At 40.9% G+C, this 14,606-nt stretch overlaps 1 protein-coding gene across 2 annotated transcripts in view; it reads right to left on the bottom strand.

Moving 5' to 3' along the window:
* The window catches only part of ATG7 (autophagy related 7), a 258,698-nt gene extending 249,740 nt beyond the window's left edge, over positions 1–8,958 (bottom strand). Inside the window, exon 1 of one of the 2 annotated variants that reach the window (XM_051982383.1) lies at positions 8,917–8,958. The gene's annotated coding sequence lies outside the window, so the exon portion shown is untranslated. Of the gene's footprint in view, positions 1–8,704; positions 8,890–8,916 lie in introns of those variants that run through there. The other variant, XM_051982392.1, reaches the window with a different exon arrangement.
* Between the last annotated feature and the right edge of the window lie 5,648 nt (positions 8,959–14,606).

The following is a 14,606-nucleotide window of genomic DNA, read 5'->3' as shown; positions in this document are numbered from 1 at the left end:
TTCCAATTTTTTTCTTTCCCTCCCACCATCTTCTCCCCAGATGGCAAGTAATCCAATATATGTTAAAACATGTGTAATTTTTCTATATACACTTTCACAATTATCATGGTGCACAAGAAAAATCAGATTAAAAAGGGGAAAAATTGAGAAAGAAAACAAAATGCAAGCAAACAATAAAAAGAGTGAAAATACTACGTTGTGATCCTCATTTAGTCCCCATAGTCTTCTTTCTGGATGCAGATGGCTCTCTCCATCACAAGTCTATTGGAACTGGCCTGAATCATCTCCTTGTTGAAAAGAGCCATATCCATCAAAATTGATCATCATATAATCTTGCTGAAATCATGCTGCTGATCATTTCTTACAGAATAGTATCCCATAACATTTACATGCCATAACTTATTCAGCCATTCTCCAGCTTATGGACATCCACCGTTTCCAGTTTCTTGCCATTACAAAAGAAACTGCTACAAACATTTTTTGCACACATAGGTCCTTTTCCTTTTTTCAATGATCTCTTTGGGATACAGGTCCAGTAGAAACACTTTTTAATTCAAGTTTGATAGCCCATGGAGCATAGTTCCAAACTGCTTTTCAGAATGGTTGGATTGGTTCACAACTCCACCAACAATGTAACAGTACCCTAGTTTTCCCACATCTCCTCTAACATTCATTAGTATCTTTTCCTGGCATCTTAGCTAATCTGAAAGTTGTGTAGTGGTACTTCAGAGTTGTCTTAATTTGGGTTTCTCTCATGATTTAAAGCATTTTTTCATATGACTATAAATGGTTTTAATTTCTTCATCTGAAAATTCTTCATATCCTCTGATCATTTATTAATTGGAGAATGGCTCAAATTCTTATAAATTTGAGTCAATTTTCTACATATTTTAGAAATGAGAACTTTATGAGAACACTTGGATGTAAAATATCCCCCCAATTTATTGCTTTCTTTCTAATCTTATCTGTATTGGTTTTGTTTGTACAAAAAAAAAATTTAATATGATCAAAATTATCCATTTTGCATTCCATAATGCACTCTAGTTCTTCTTTGGTTAAAAATTCCTTCCTTATCCACAGATCTGAGAGGTCTTTGTGCTTCTAATTTGTTTATAACTCTTTGTCTAAAGCATTAATCCATTTCAATCTTATCTTGGTGTAGGGTGTTAGATGTGGGTCAATGTCTAGTTTCTGCCATACTAATTTCCAATTTTCCCAACAATTTTTGCCAAATAGTGAGTTCTCATCCCAGAAGCTGGGGTCTTTGGGTTTATCAAAGGCTATACTACTATAGTCATTGCCTATTGTGTCTTGTGAACCCAACCCATTCCACTGATCAAGTACTTTATTTCTTAGTAAGTAACAAATGGTTTTGATGACCATTGGTTTATAATATGGTTTTAGATCTGCTACAGGTAGGCCACCTTCATTTGTATTTTTTTTCATTAATTCCCTTGAAATTCTTGACTTTTTGTTCTCCCAGATGAACTTTGTTATTATGTAAAATAATTTCTTAGGCATTTGATTGGTGTGGGATTAAGTAGATTAATTTAGGTAGTCTTGTCATTTTTATTATATTAGCTTGGCCTACCCATGAACGCTTGATATTTTTCCAACTGATTAGATCTTATTTTATTTCTGTGGAAAGTATTTTGTAATTGTGTTAATGTAGCTTGTGACTTTGCCTTAACAGGTAGATTCCCAAATATTTCATATTATCTACAGTTATTTTGAATGAAATTTCTCTGAGAAAAATTTAGAATACAAGGCTTTGCTAAGGTGAATGAATGTTGAGAGCTGTCTTTGAATGTATTTGAAAAAATAAAATACTATTTTTTAAAAACAGCCCCTTCTAAAGAACTGATTGTGTCTGAATACAGATTGAAGCATACTTTTCTTTTTAAACTTTATTTTTTTTAAGGGTTATTTTGGAGGAGAGGGAAAATTTATGTTTTCTTTTATATAACTTATGGAAGTATTTTACATAACTTCATATGTGCCTTTTTATAGAGAGGAGTGGGGATGAGGAAGAAGGTAGAGTATATGGAATTCAAAGTTTAAAAAACAAATGTAAAAAAAAATTGTTTTACATGTAACTAAAAATATTAAATAAGAAGAATAGCCCTTTCTTTCTCTTGCCTCTTCTATAACTATAAAGGTTTGATAACATTTTCTTTGGGGACTATAATATTTAGCAGAACTAGGGAGAAAGTAGCAGATACCTAAAGTATTTAAAATAGAATTTCTGGGTATCACTTAAATTCAAGAATCCCATTAACCAAGATAGAAGATTCAAAGTTAGTATGCATTTATAACAGAAAAATGAGATACTCTATAGATGATGACTTTTAGAGGAAACCAAAGCAAATGAACAAGGAACCACAGATTCTTGTTTATGGATTATCTACAACAGCCTAAGAAAACACCATTCATAAAGTCCAGGATATATCTTACCATAGTTGTAACTTTTTCTGAGACTCCCTGTGAGCCACATCACCAAAACAAAACAAACTCTTGGGACCCAAGTTGCCAATCAACCCATACTGAATCAGCCTGAGCTGTATTTTATTACACAAGTCAGTTTCTTCTTACTGTTGTGTCACATAATGGCTGTGTTTTATTGTTTAAATTTTGCAATCATACTTAGAAATAAAAGGGGAGCACTCCTGGAGAGATATGACTCTCAATGCTGATGAGCTGGATGGCCACTGATAAAAGAGATTGTTTCTGCTTCCTAGTTCACAGGATTGTTGTGAGAGGAGAAAATGCTTTACGAATCTTAAAACTGGACAGATGCATGAATTCATGAATTCAAAAAATCACAGCATAGGCTTTTGTTGTCTGCCTCAGTCTGATTCTAGCTCTGACCTTGAAGGAAGCTGACATACCTAATTATGTTTAGGTTCCCATGCATGGACCCACCGATGCATGAAGTGTAAACAGTTAATGAAGGGCAGAAAGCAAGTTCATACAAAATGGTTTATGCCACAAAATACATCTTAGATGAAAATGAAATCTTCTTCTACAAAAATTGGCCATCTAAAAAACTTTCCAATGGATGTAAGGCAAATGATAGGTTGAAAAGTTCCTAGATGAAATGAAAAGTATATAAGAAAAGGGAAATAATACACACACACACACACACACACACACACACACACACACATACATATCACAGGATAACTTATCTAGTGTCAATTGGAAGAAATGCATTACTTTGACTCAGGTACCTATAAATAATATCATTTCTGTATTTAGTAATAGACAACATAAAAACATTTTGGTTTTATTGCCTTTGATATGCATATTCACTAGATAGATGTGTTTCTGTAGTAAAGATTTCTTAATTCTCCTCAGCGGGGCTCTACTGGGATAAAATAACGATCTCTGGGAATGCCCAAGAACAATGGGTACAAAATGAGCAAGGATCTTAAGAAATGATCTATCTTTTGAGAGAACCAAGCTAAACTTGCTTTCTCTTAAATCATTTGAAATCATTACTTCAGTGAGAAAGGCAGAATTATAACAATTCTCCCAAACCCCTTATGAAGTATAGGCTGTCTTCAGATAGCTGAACTCCTAGTGAAATCTACCCAAAATCTGCCCTGTCCCTTAACTTTTTTCTCTGATGATTGCACGACCATCTTCTAGACTACTGGGCTCTAACTTTAGCATTATCATTGAATTTTTCTGCTCTATTTCCCGTATCAGTTGATAGCACTAATATATGTATTCTTTCCAATGCTACATCAGTCCCTCATCTTTTCTTACCCATTTTATTAGGATAGCCCACCAACTGTTCTTCCTACCTTCCACCTATCCCTTCCCTAACTACCCTTCACCAAGAAGCCCAAATCATTTTCCTAACACATTATTCCTTTATTCAGAAATTGTCAGTGGTTCCTCACTGCCCACAGAATAAAAAATAAAACTTCCTGCATACTATTATGCTCTACATACTTTAAGATTCAGCCAAACTGAACTTCCTATTCCCTGGTTTTACCTGTACTTTCCTATCCATATCTTTTTGTCCATGCTTAGGATAGACTGCCTACCCCTTCACCTGTTGAAGTGACTTCCTTCTTTATGACTGAATACAGTCACAGGCTTGAAGTGTGCCCTATGTCCCTCCTACCACTTAAATCCTCCTCCACAGTAGTATGACACATTGTGTCAAGGACAATGATAGCAATTACCAACTGATAGAAAGCATGAGAAAGATTTACCAAGGAAGGATGCTGCCCTCCCTTCCAAGAAGTCATCATATCGTTACGCACATTCCACTCCCACCCATTCTCCACTCAGCTGCCAAAGTGATTTTCCTAAAGTGGAGTACTGACCATGTGACACCAACCCCCAATAAAGTCCAGTGGCTCCCTAACCCCACCAGTATCAAACACAAAAGTCTCTTCAGCATTCGGTGCCCTTCATAACCCCCCCCTCTTCCAACCTTCGCAGGATTCTCACGCTTTGCCATACAGTCTGCAATCTAGTGAAACCTTGTGATTCCTCAAACAAGACACTTCACCTCCTGACTTTGGGTTTGTCTCCCTACCGGGAATGTTCTCTCTCATCTCAGCCTCCTGGCTTCCTTAGATTTCTTTCAGTCTTGGCTACAATCTACCCTTCTACAAGAACTCTTTCCTAAGCCCTCTTAATTCTAGCATCTTTTCTCCGTTACTTCCAATTTCCCTGACAGTAATAATAGTTAACATTTATATAATGTTGACAATACAGAACTGGCTTGTGAAGTATTTGTCATCTCATTTGAAATCTCACAATCCTGTCCAAAGTTTGTACAATTTTTTGCCTTTTTATCTCTTCCACTAGCCTGTGATCCCTTGTATGCAGAGTATTTTTTGTGTCTTTTTTTTGCATCCCTAGAGATTAGAACAGTACTTGGCACCGCACAGAAAACCTAATAAATATTTAATGATTGACACCCCTGTGCTATAAGGTAACAGTAAGAAAAAAATCCTTACTTTCAAAGGGTTTAGTCTAGTGAGTAGAAATAAGACATGAACAGTTGGAAGCAACACAAATTGGAATATAATAAGTATATAAAGTTCCAAAAAATCAACTTCTTTACCAACCCCCACTTCCCTAGCGTAACCTGATGAAGTATCAAGATTTATCTTGCACCCATACCTATATCTTGTAACAAGCACTTAGTAAAGTTTGTGCTGAGTAAAATGTGGAATACATATAGAAGGTTCCAGCCTTGTTTGCACAGGTGCTATGTTAAAAAAAGATCTGGGACCATAAAATATCCATTAAAATAAGACATGACTTAAATATCTAAGGGAAGAAAGAATGAAAACAGCTCTACCAATTGAAAAGAGAAAGGATGCCTAAGAAAGGGAAATAACATTAACTTTTCGTTTTCTGTGCTATGTCAGAAATAGTCCCAGCTCCTATTCCCTTTATTCCACTTTTCAGGGTCAGTGTCTGGAGAGAAAATTTAACCCTCTTCCACTCATCCTTATCCCTACAGTATACATATTTTTCTGCCTCATCTTCCACTGAATCTGCAAGGACCTCCTGTTCTACTATTAAAAAACTCTTTTTTATCCTGGATCTCTTACATATTTTCTTCTTACTAATAAAAACCTGAGTTTTCCCAAAGGATATAACATCCCTCTGGCAACACTCTTCAGCACCTTTGAAAAGTATGTTTTATATAAGTATGAATATGAACATTTAAACATAACAAAGAAAAGGTAACGATTTTGTATGAAACTGAATTTGTTACATACAGTCTGGTTTTTTAAGTATATATTTAACAAAACAGGAACCTTAGAGCCCTGCTTGTTGGTCCAATCCTGAACTTTCTTCTGCTCTTGTATTTTGTTTTGTTTTTTTGCAACGTTTCATTGATGCTCTTCAACATATTGAAAATGTGTTCTAATTCTGCACAAAAATAGGGAAGGCCTAACAATATCACTACTAAGCCTATATATACCAGAATGATCAAAGTGAGAAACAAGACACATATGTTAAAAAATATTTATGACAGCTCTGTGGTAACAAAGAACTGAAAACTGAGTACCCATCAATTAAGGAATGGCTAAACAAGTTATAGAAGAAATGAAGGACAATGGTTTCAGAGAAACCTGTGAAGACTTGTATAAATTAATGTGTGAAGTAAAAATTTATGCAATCATAACAATTTTATAAGACAATTTTAGAGGTGATGAAATCATAGTGCAGACTGAGGCAATTTTTTGGACCTGGCCAACACAGGAATTTTATTTAACTATATGTGTTCATAATAGAGATTTTGTTTTTCTTATTTTCTCACATGGGAGGGGGTGAAGTGGGAGGAAGGGAGAGGAGGATCCCCATTGGAAAAAAATAAAACCAACTAAAATTAAACTTTAAAATAAGAAAATCCTGTCTTCCACTTTGCTTTAAAAAAAAAAAAGGCAAACTATCCTCCTCTATTCAGCAAAATACCTCTTTATTATCCCCAATTCTCTTCGCCCTACCCCCTTTCCAGTTTCTGATAAAGAGTTAAGTTTTGCCTAGCCAGTGTCAACTCCCTACTTGTATACTATACTCCTGATCCCATCTCAAACAGTCTCTTCTGGATCTTGCCCTTTAGAACATTTCAGCCTCCTTTCACCTTAAATCTCTCCTTAAGTAAAGGTTGCTCCTACATGCCTAAAATATGCTTGTTTCCCTTCTACTTAAATAAGACACAAAGTACATTGCCAAAATCTATTCCCTTCCCCTTTCTCTATCCTTCCTTCCCTCCTTTCTCTTTTCTTTTTCTCTTTTTTCTTTCACAATCAAATTTCCAAAAATTATTATCTATATTCATTACCTCTGTTTCCTTCCTCTTTTTTTAAAAACTCACCATGGGAGTGGAACTTCTCTTTCCAAGGATAAGAAGAATCTCTTTTAACTATTAAATCCAAAGATCTTTTCTCAGTCTTCATTCTACTCTTTTTGTGGCTTTTGACAGCCAACCACTCCTTCCTTTTGCCCTTCCTCCTTCACATACACAAATGTATAATACATGTATATGCAATTCCTTCTGTCTTACCCTTTTAGCTTCTATTAAAATGCACCCTTGGTTCTTCCTCCTAATCATTCCTTCTCAGACTCCTTGGCTGGATCATCCTACTACTCTTATACACTATTACAGCAGTCTTTAGAGACTATCCTCCCTATCTTTCCTCTTATCTGAACTCTCAGAGATATATCTCAACAGTTCCCATAGCTTCAATTATTCAAATCCTAATAAAAGGCAGCTGGAGGCACAGCGAATGGAGTACAGGACCTGAATACAAATCCCACACTTACACAGCTGCGTGACCACTGAGCTAGTTAATCCCTTTTTTTTCACTTCAGTTTCCTCAACAGATATAAAATGGGGATAACAACTATCTCCCTGAGTTGTTATGTAGGATCAAATGAGAAACTATTTATACGGGATGAAATACTTTAGTGTATAGCACATAGTTGGTACTATATAAATGTGAACTAGTGTGCATGTATACACACAACATGCACGAATATCCTAAAGGTACTTCAATTTAATATGTCCTAAAACTGTCTTTCTCAAAAAAAATAAATAAAATAAAAATAAATAAAAATACCCAACACTATCCCTTCCTCGTTTCTTTATAATTATTATGGGCACTCACTACCTTCCTACAAATCATAGATTTACAACTCTGATAAGAAACTCTTCACTCACGGATCTTCACCTCTCTACATTAGGCTACTTCCTTTTTCCTAGTACACACCCTCATCACCTCTGAACTTCTATAAAAAGACTATTTCCATCGGATCTCCTCTCCAATCTGCCTCCCCACACAGTTGCAAAACGGATACTCCTAAAATACAGCCTTGACTGTGTCAATTTTTGTTAAGCACCTAGTGTGTGACAGCCTCTAACCTATTACCAAAGATCATAAAGCACAAAATCCCCAGTCCAGCCCAGAAAAAGCCCCCATCTATCTTTCCGGACTTATTTCACATCATCGAACTTTCCTGCTGATTGGTCCTCCACACAAACTTCCATCTTTGCACTGGCGGCCCCCCACGTCCGGAATGCTCTCCCCCTTAATTCTGCCCCCTCCTGAAATGACTGTCCGTATAGATTTGGAATGAAGGAGGAATTCCCCAAGCCGCAGGGGGTCACAAGGGAGTGAGCTCTTCTGCTGCTCTTTCAGATTCCTCTTAAAGACAGCTCTGCCCCCTAAGAAGAGGAGCCCAACAATTCACCCCCAGTCTCTCACAGCGGGGCGTTCCCGTGGCCACAGACCTCCAAAGGCTCCAGCTCTGCGCAGCCTCATCCGAGCTGGGCGTACTCTTTGGGTCCGTCCCCCACCAAGCCCCGACTATCTGGGTCACTGCTTCTGGGCACAAGCCCCAGTGACTCTTCAACCTCCCCCGCTCTTTACACACACCACAGCTGGGGCTACAAGAAGGTAAAAGGAATTCCAGGGTTCGAATTCTGCAATGGGAAGAATAGATCAAGGAGCCGTGGGCAGAGAAGGGCTGGGGGGTTGGCGCCTGAAGCCCTACTGCGGCGCCCCCCGACCCTCCGTTTCCCCAGCTGTACAAGGACTTGCTCCGAGATCTCTGCCTACTCTAACCCTTTCCGCTTCCGGAGCTGGCTGGGCCACAACGAGTCTAGGGGCTCGGGAAGAAGCAAACCAGGTCGGGGGTCGGGCCGGTCTGACAGACGCACCTCCGTCACCCCACCAGCGATAAGGCGGGAAGAGCCGCGGCCAAGGACGCCGCACATACTCTGGACCCGGACCCCGGCGCCGCCCTCTGCACCCGGGAGCCCGAGCACGAAGGCTGCCCTTGGGTCTCGAAATGTCATGAAGACAGACAGCTCGGCGACCCCAAACTTTCCCTCAGAAACCCCCGGCAATAGCCGGCCGGCGACTAGCTTACCGCAGCGTCTCTTCCCCGCGCTCCCTGATGACGTATATCCATCACGCCCCTTGGGGGCGGGACGTTCCCTGGATTGAGAGTACGCATGCTCTGGAGAAACAGCGAAGATGGTAGAGAAAAGCAAAAAGAGAAGGAGGGACAGTAGCCTAAAGAAAAGTGGGCGTGGTTTCGTGTGGTGTTGGGCATGGTCAAACAAAGAAGAGCCAATCAAGAGAGACCAATCTCTGAATGAAAAGTACCGAATTGTTTCCTCCAGCTGTCCAGTCCTGCCTCTGAGAACCAGGGTGGTACAGGGAAGACTTAGTGGATTGGGAGTCAGGTTCTGGGGTCAAATCCTACAGTTGGCCACAGTTTTTACCAGTGTCACAGTAGCAATGTCCCTTAATTTGGTTGGACCTCAATGCCCTCATCTCTTTTTGGGGTTAATTAACCTCTTTAAAATGACACACTTCTCTGTATCTATATGGGAAAGCTCTTCATGACTCCATGGACCCCTGCACACCAGGACTTTCTGTCATGTCTATTCAAGCTCATGCTTGCTTCCATGACACTTCATATCTCATCCTCTGCCATCTCCTTTTCCTTTTACCTTCAATCTTTCCCAAGATCATATCAGGGTCTTTTTCAATGAGTCCTGTCTTCTCATTATGTGGCCAAAGTATTTAAGCTTCAGCTTCAGTATTTGATCTTCCAGTGAATATCCCAGTGTCTAGCACAATACTCTTCATACAAGAATTGCTTAATAAACATTTCAATTGAACTAGAAATTGAACAGAGGGGAGAAAAAATAGATTATGGTTTAGCTTGTAGAGAGTTTTAAATACTAAAGTAAAGAAGGCTAGATATATTTCAAAATTCTATCCTATACCATTTTCCACTTTTATATTGTCTCACTTAGTATCTTGATCAGCTCCCATGGCTTCTTCATATTTGGACAGATTATTCCCAAGGTCTATATATTTATGCCTAGTCTCCCTTTTGAGCTCCACTCATATTTCTAACTGCAAAAGGGACATTTCAAGATGGATATTCTGTAGGCATCTTAAATTCAATGTGATATAGTATTCCTTCCCCCCCCCCATCTCAAAAACTTTCCTTTCACTTTCCTTTTTTGATTTTTTTAGGGCCTTCCAGTCATCATGTTCTCAATCTCAAGGACATTCTCTTTATTCACTTCACACACTCAATCTTGTGTCAGTACTTACCTTTCCTATTTCTATAACTTTTCTCAAATATGACACTTTCCCCTGACGTACAACCAGCCTCATTGCCTCTTGATTCCTCCATTGTAATTGCCTCCTAGCTTCTAAGGATATAACACAAAACTGAGACAATATGTTCCTGCACTAAAGAATTTTATATTTTGGACACACACACACACACACACACACACACACACACCATGGTTTTTTGCGTGGTGCGAGGGTAGAGGCTGACAACAGAAGGAATCAGCAAAGGGCTCTGATCTTAGCATTTGAGCTAAGCCTTGAAGAGAGCTAAATGTTTTAAGAGGTACATCTAAAGAAGGAGAGCACTTCAGGTCTGTGGGACAATCTGTATAAATAAACAATCATAGAAAGGAGAATGCTAGGCAGCAAGTAGGTAATTTTGCTGAAATATAGAAGATATGAAAGGGAATATTATGTGATCTACTTGGAAAGACAGCCTAAAACCAAATTGTAAAGGACTTTCATTGCCAAAGAAGTTTGTATTCCATCCTAAAGATACTGACAAGCAAACACAAGCTTCTTGAGCTTGAGATGAAATGATCAGACTTATGTTTTGAACATCCATCCATCTGGCAGCTGTGTAGAGGCGTCCAAGCATTTGGAAAACATTTAACAAAATAATGATGCAATACAATGTTATTTGTTCGTGGGCTCCTGAATTAATAGGCAGTCCTCAGGGATGTTTCTACTTGAGTTTATCACTACTGACATGGAGGATAGATTGGAAAGGAGACTAGATGCTAGATAATCACCTTGATTTAGACATTGAAATGAAGGGTTGGACTAGGGTGTGATGTGAGTTCAGCAAAGAAGATAGGTGTGAAAAATATTGAGTAGAATCAAAAAGACTTGGAAAGTATATATGAAGGTTGAGTTAGTGAAGAGTTTATTGTGACTCCTACAGTTTCCAAATATCCAATTCTGGAAGAGGTGTGAGCAAAAATAAGGTGTTTTATTTCAGAACTATTAAATTAGAGCTACTTCTGTGACATCCGGTTCGAAATGCTGAATTGTTGTTGATGAGGAACTTGATTTTTAGAGGATTGGAGTCAGCTGGGTGGGCACCCGCTCATCAAGCTTCCAGCTCCATGACTGAGGCATCTGGACAATTAGCAGCAGTGAAGATATTTGGGTGAGAGCATGTATTTGGAAATTTGAGCACATATCTGTGCTGATGAGCAGAGGCTAGATCTAACCTCCCAGATGTATTCACGTGAAAGGCACTGTTGAAGGTTGCTGGAAAACAGGAATTTGGGGAGCCTACCCACTAGCTAGTGCTTTTATCAATACTGTTTCATTTGATACTCATCACACACACACACACACACACACACACACACACACACACACACACACACACACACGGAGGGGGATGGGCGGGGGAGAGAGCTGCTGATATTCCCGTTTTGCCAATGAGGAAACGGGCAGCGATGAAATGACTTATGAGAGTCACACAGCTACCTAGTCGGAGGTTGCGTTTGAAGCTGCTCTTCTTGACTCCACACTCAGTGCTCTACGCTGTGCCACCTAGAGGTGCCAGGACTCGGCGTTTAAGAACTTCGGTCTTTTAAAATCCACTCTGGGCGGTCTGTTTCCTAGAGAGTCTCCCAAGCAGGCGCACAAACCCGTTCAGCCCTCCACACTACGTTTCCCAGAATCCCTTGCTTGTCCCCCTGCACCAGCAGCCAAGATTCCAGGAGCCCGCTGGCGTGGTTACCGTGGAAACGCGTTCCCGCTGGGAGGTGGGGGCGGGGGCTCGTCCCAGGGACTTCTAGTTCCTTCTTCCTTGGCCCTGCACCCAGCTTGCCTTCTGCCTGGGGCCCCAGTGGGTGTCGGGGTTGCTTCGGCTCTAGAGCCTCGGGGACAGGGAGAGGGGGGAGGAGGGGCAGGGCAGGCAGAGCCCCCTCTCCTGAGGGCTTGCTTTCCTCAGCTCCCCACGGTCCTCTGCTCGATCCCGCCCACAATCACTGCCAGTTCTGCGACCCCCTCCTCTCTTCTCTCTTTCCTTTTCCTCTCCTCCCATACGCAGCTGGCGCACCAGACGTGCCAGGTCCCCCGCCGAGCTCCGCAGCCTCAGCCCCGCGGCCCGTCTCGGGCCCCACCAGTCCGTCCCACAGCTGTCGGTCTTAGGGGACACACGGCCTCTCTGGTGCCTTCCCTTTTCCCGTGAGATAAAAACCCGCCACCCAGGGGCCCTGCCGAGCTGCCCCGCCGGCCCGACGGCTTTCTGGTTCCCCGGCGCCACCCAGCCAGGCCGGCCTCGTTCCCTCCACTCCGTGCCCAGCCTCTGCGTTTTGGGCTAGGCTGAGGTCTAGGGTGCTCGGGGCTCGGCTACCTCGAGTTCCCTTCTCGGGGGCTTTGCCGCCTTGGCAGGCTCAGCTCCGGGGCTCCTTCCCCGGGGCTGCCTCTGCCGATCGTGCCACTTTGCACATGCCCCGGCTCCTCGTTGTGTCCCTTTCCTGCCTTTACCTAAAAGGCCCTTCACAGGTCTCTGCTCGGTTGAAAGCGCCCCCTCGGACCTCCCCTTGAGCAGAACTGTTTCCAGCCAGGCCCCGGGAGGGAGGGAAAAGGGGTTTCCGGGGAAGGGGGGGTCCCGGGGATGCTCTGCCTGGCTCGGCCCCCACCTGCCGCCTCTTGTCTTTATGTGTGTCTCGATGCGCCTCAACTGTGGGAGAGGTTGGATTTACCTTCTCCGGCCCCAGACCGCAGAAAGTGTATGAAAGTTAAAGAGAAGTTGTTAGGCTTTATGTTAAAAATACACTCTTTTTTAAAAAAAGTCTAAAAAAAAAAGGGATGCTTCACAAGGTAGTGAGTTCTCATTAGAAGTCTTCAAGCAAGAGCTAGATGACCACTTGTTAAGTACATTCATTCAACAAATACTCATTTTGTACCTACTGTGTACTAAGTAAGCCCTATGAGTACAAAGACAAAAATATATCAAACCTTTTTAAGGAGTTCACATTTTCTGTCCATTCTATAGAAATATAACCCTTTCCAAGAAGAGATAATTTGTTTTTTTGTCTTTGTATAATCAGGACTAGCCTACTGAATGAATAATTGACGGTAAAGATCCTGGTGATCTATGGATTGGAGCTTATAGTCCCAGTTGTGAGATAATGTGATTTTGGATAGAACAAACTGCCAAGTTTGATGTCTGGTTTCTCCCTCTCTAATTCAAGATAATGTTATATTGCTTAATCCTGTACTTCTTTTACTAAACTCTGAGATTACCCAGAATAGGCAGTCCTACACTAATTGCATTCAGAAGAGGAAGATTGATCAATAAAAAAGCATTCGTTACCTACTTATAGTGTGCCAAGCATCCCATTAAGCTCTGGAAATAAAAAGGCAAAAGCAAGATAGACCATTCTCTTAAGAAATCTACATCCTGATAGGAAGGAGTGGGATACAGGATAAACTGAAATTTACAGGGATTGTAAGTGGAACCATAGAGCAATTAATTGTTGTGTCCTTATCTGAGGCAGTACTAGCATCTACAATGCAAGGTGCACTAGTCCTTATATGGAAGAGAGATCAGGAGGGTACAAAACAGCAAGACAACAAAATTTCTGGGGTGGTTAGAAATAAAGCATGATTAACTAAGACTAGAAATGGTGAATTAGATGAAACTTTGTACTATTCAACATCCAGGCAGCTCAGCCCCAAGATGTACTTCCAAAGCTAAGAGAATAACTCCTTGAGAGGCAGACATGATCTCTGGAACTTCTGTGCAAAGGGAAGAAGACAGCAGTAAGGCAGATAGCAAGATGGCCTAGGTGAATAGATAAAACTTTGTGGTGGACTCTTTTATCTTTATCTAATTTTTTTCTTCTTGAGCTAGCATAGGGTTAACCTAACAGGTTGATGGGAAGCCAAGGTAAACCCGGGCTGAACCTTGCCCAGGATTAAGTCAGGTCAAGGAGAACAGTGAGACACCAAAGCTAATCATCATGAGGCAAGTGTAATAAGGAAGATGGATGGTCCTGTCTGGAAAGAGTTTTGGAGATAGGAGAAATATGGTTCTAGTCCAGACACTTATCACTCATTCGCAGCTATGTGACCAAGTCATATAAAGTGTCTGAGGCTTTATCTTCTTCATTTAATAGCTGGAGTACTTACTTTGGGGTGCAATAAGGGCCATGTTGTGATCTATTCTTGTGAACTTTGTAGGAGCATAATTCAAAAGACCTTCAAAGAGTGCCTTTTACTCCTCTCTGGTCCTCCCTAGCGTGGCCACTTTTCCCTAAGGAGGGAGGGATCGGGATGGAATCCTGAAATGGCTCTTTTATCACCAGTCCTTTCCCATTTTCAATGAATAAGACTGAATTTTCCAAGCCAGATGTGACATCCCAGTTGCAGCAAAGGAAAACACATTGAATGCCAGAAGAACTACCCAGGAGAATAAGTGAAAACTAGGCAGAAAAGGTTGGATTTTTTATCCTTTTTTTTTTTTTAAAGCAT

Source organism: Antechinus flavipes, chromosome 1 (genome assembly GCF_016432865.1).
Source record: "Antechinus flavipes isolate AdamAnt ecotype Samford, QLD, Australia chromosome 1, AdamAnt_v2, whole genome shotgun sequence".
Taxonomy (NCBI): domain Eukaryota; kingdom Metazoa; phylum Chordata; class Mammalia; order Dasyuromorphia; family Dasyuridae; genus Antechinus; species Antechinus flavipes.
The sequence above is the reverse complement of the archived record's forward strand: the minus strand, read 5'-3'. Positions and strand labels throughout refer to the sequence as shown.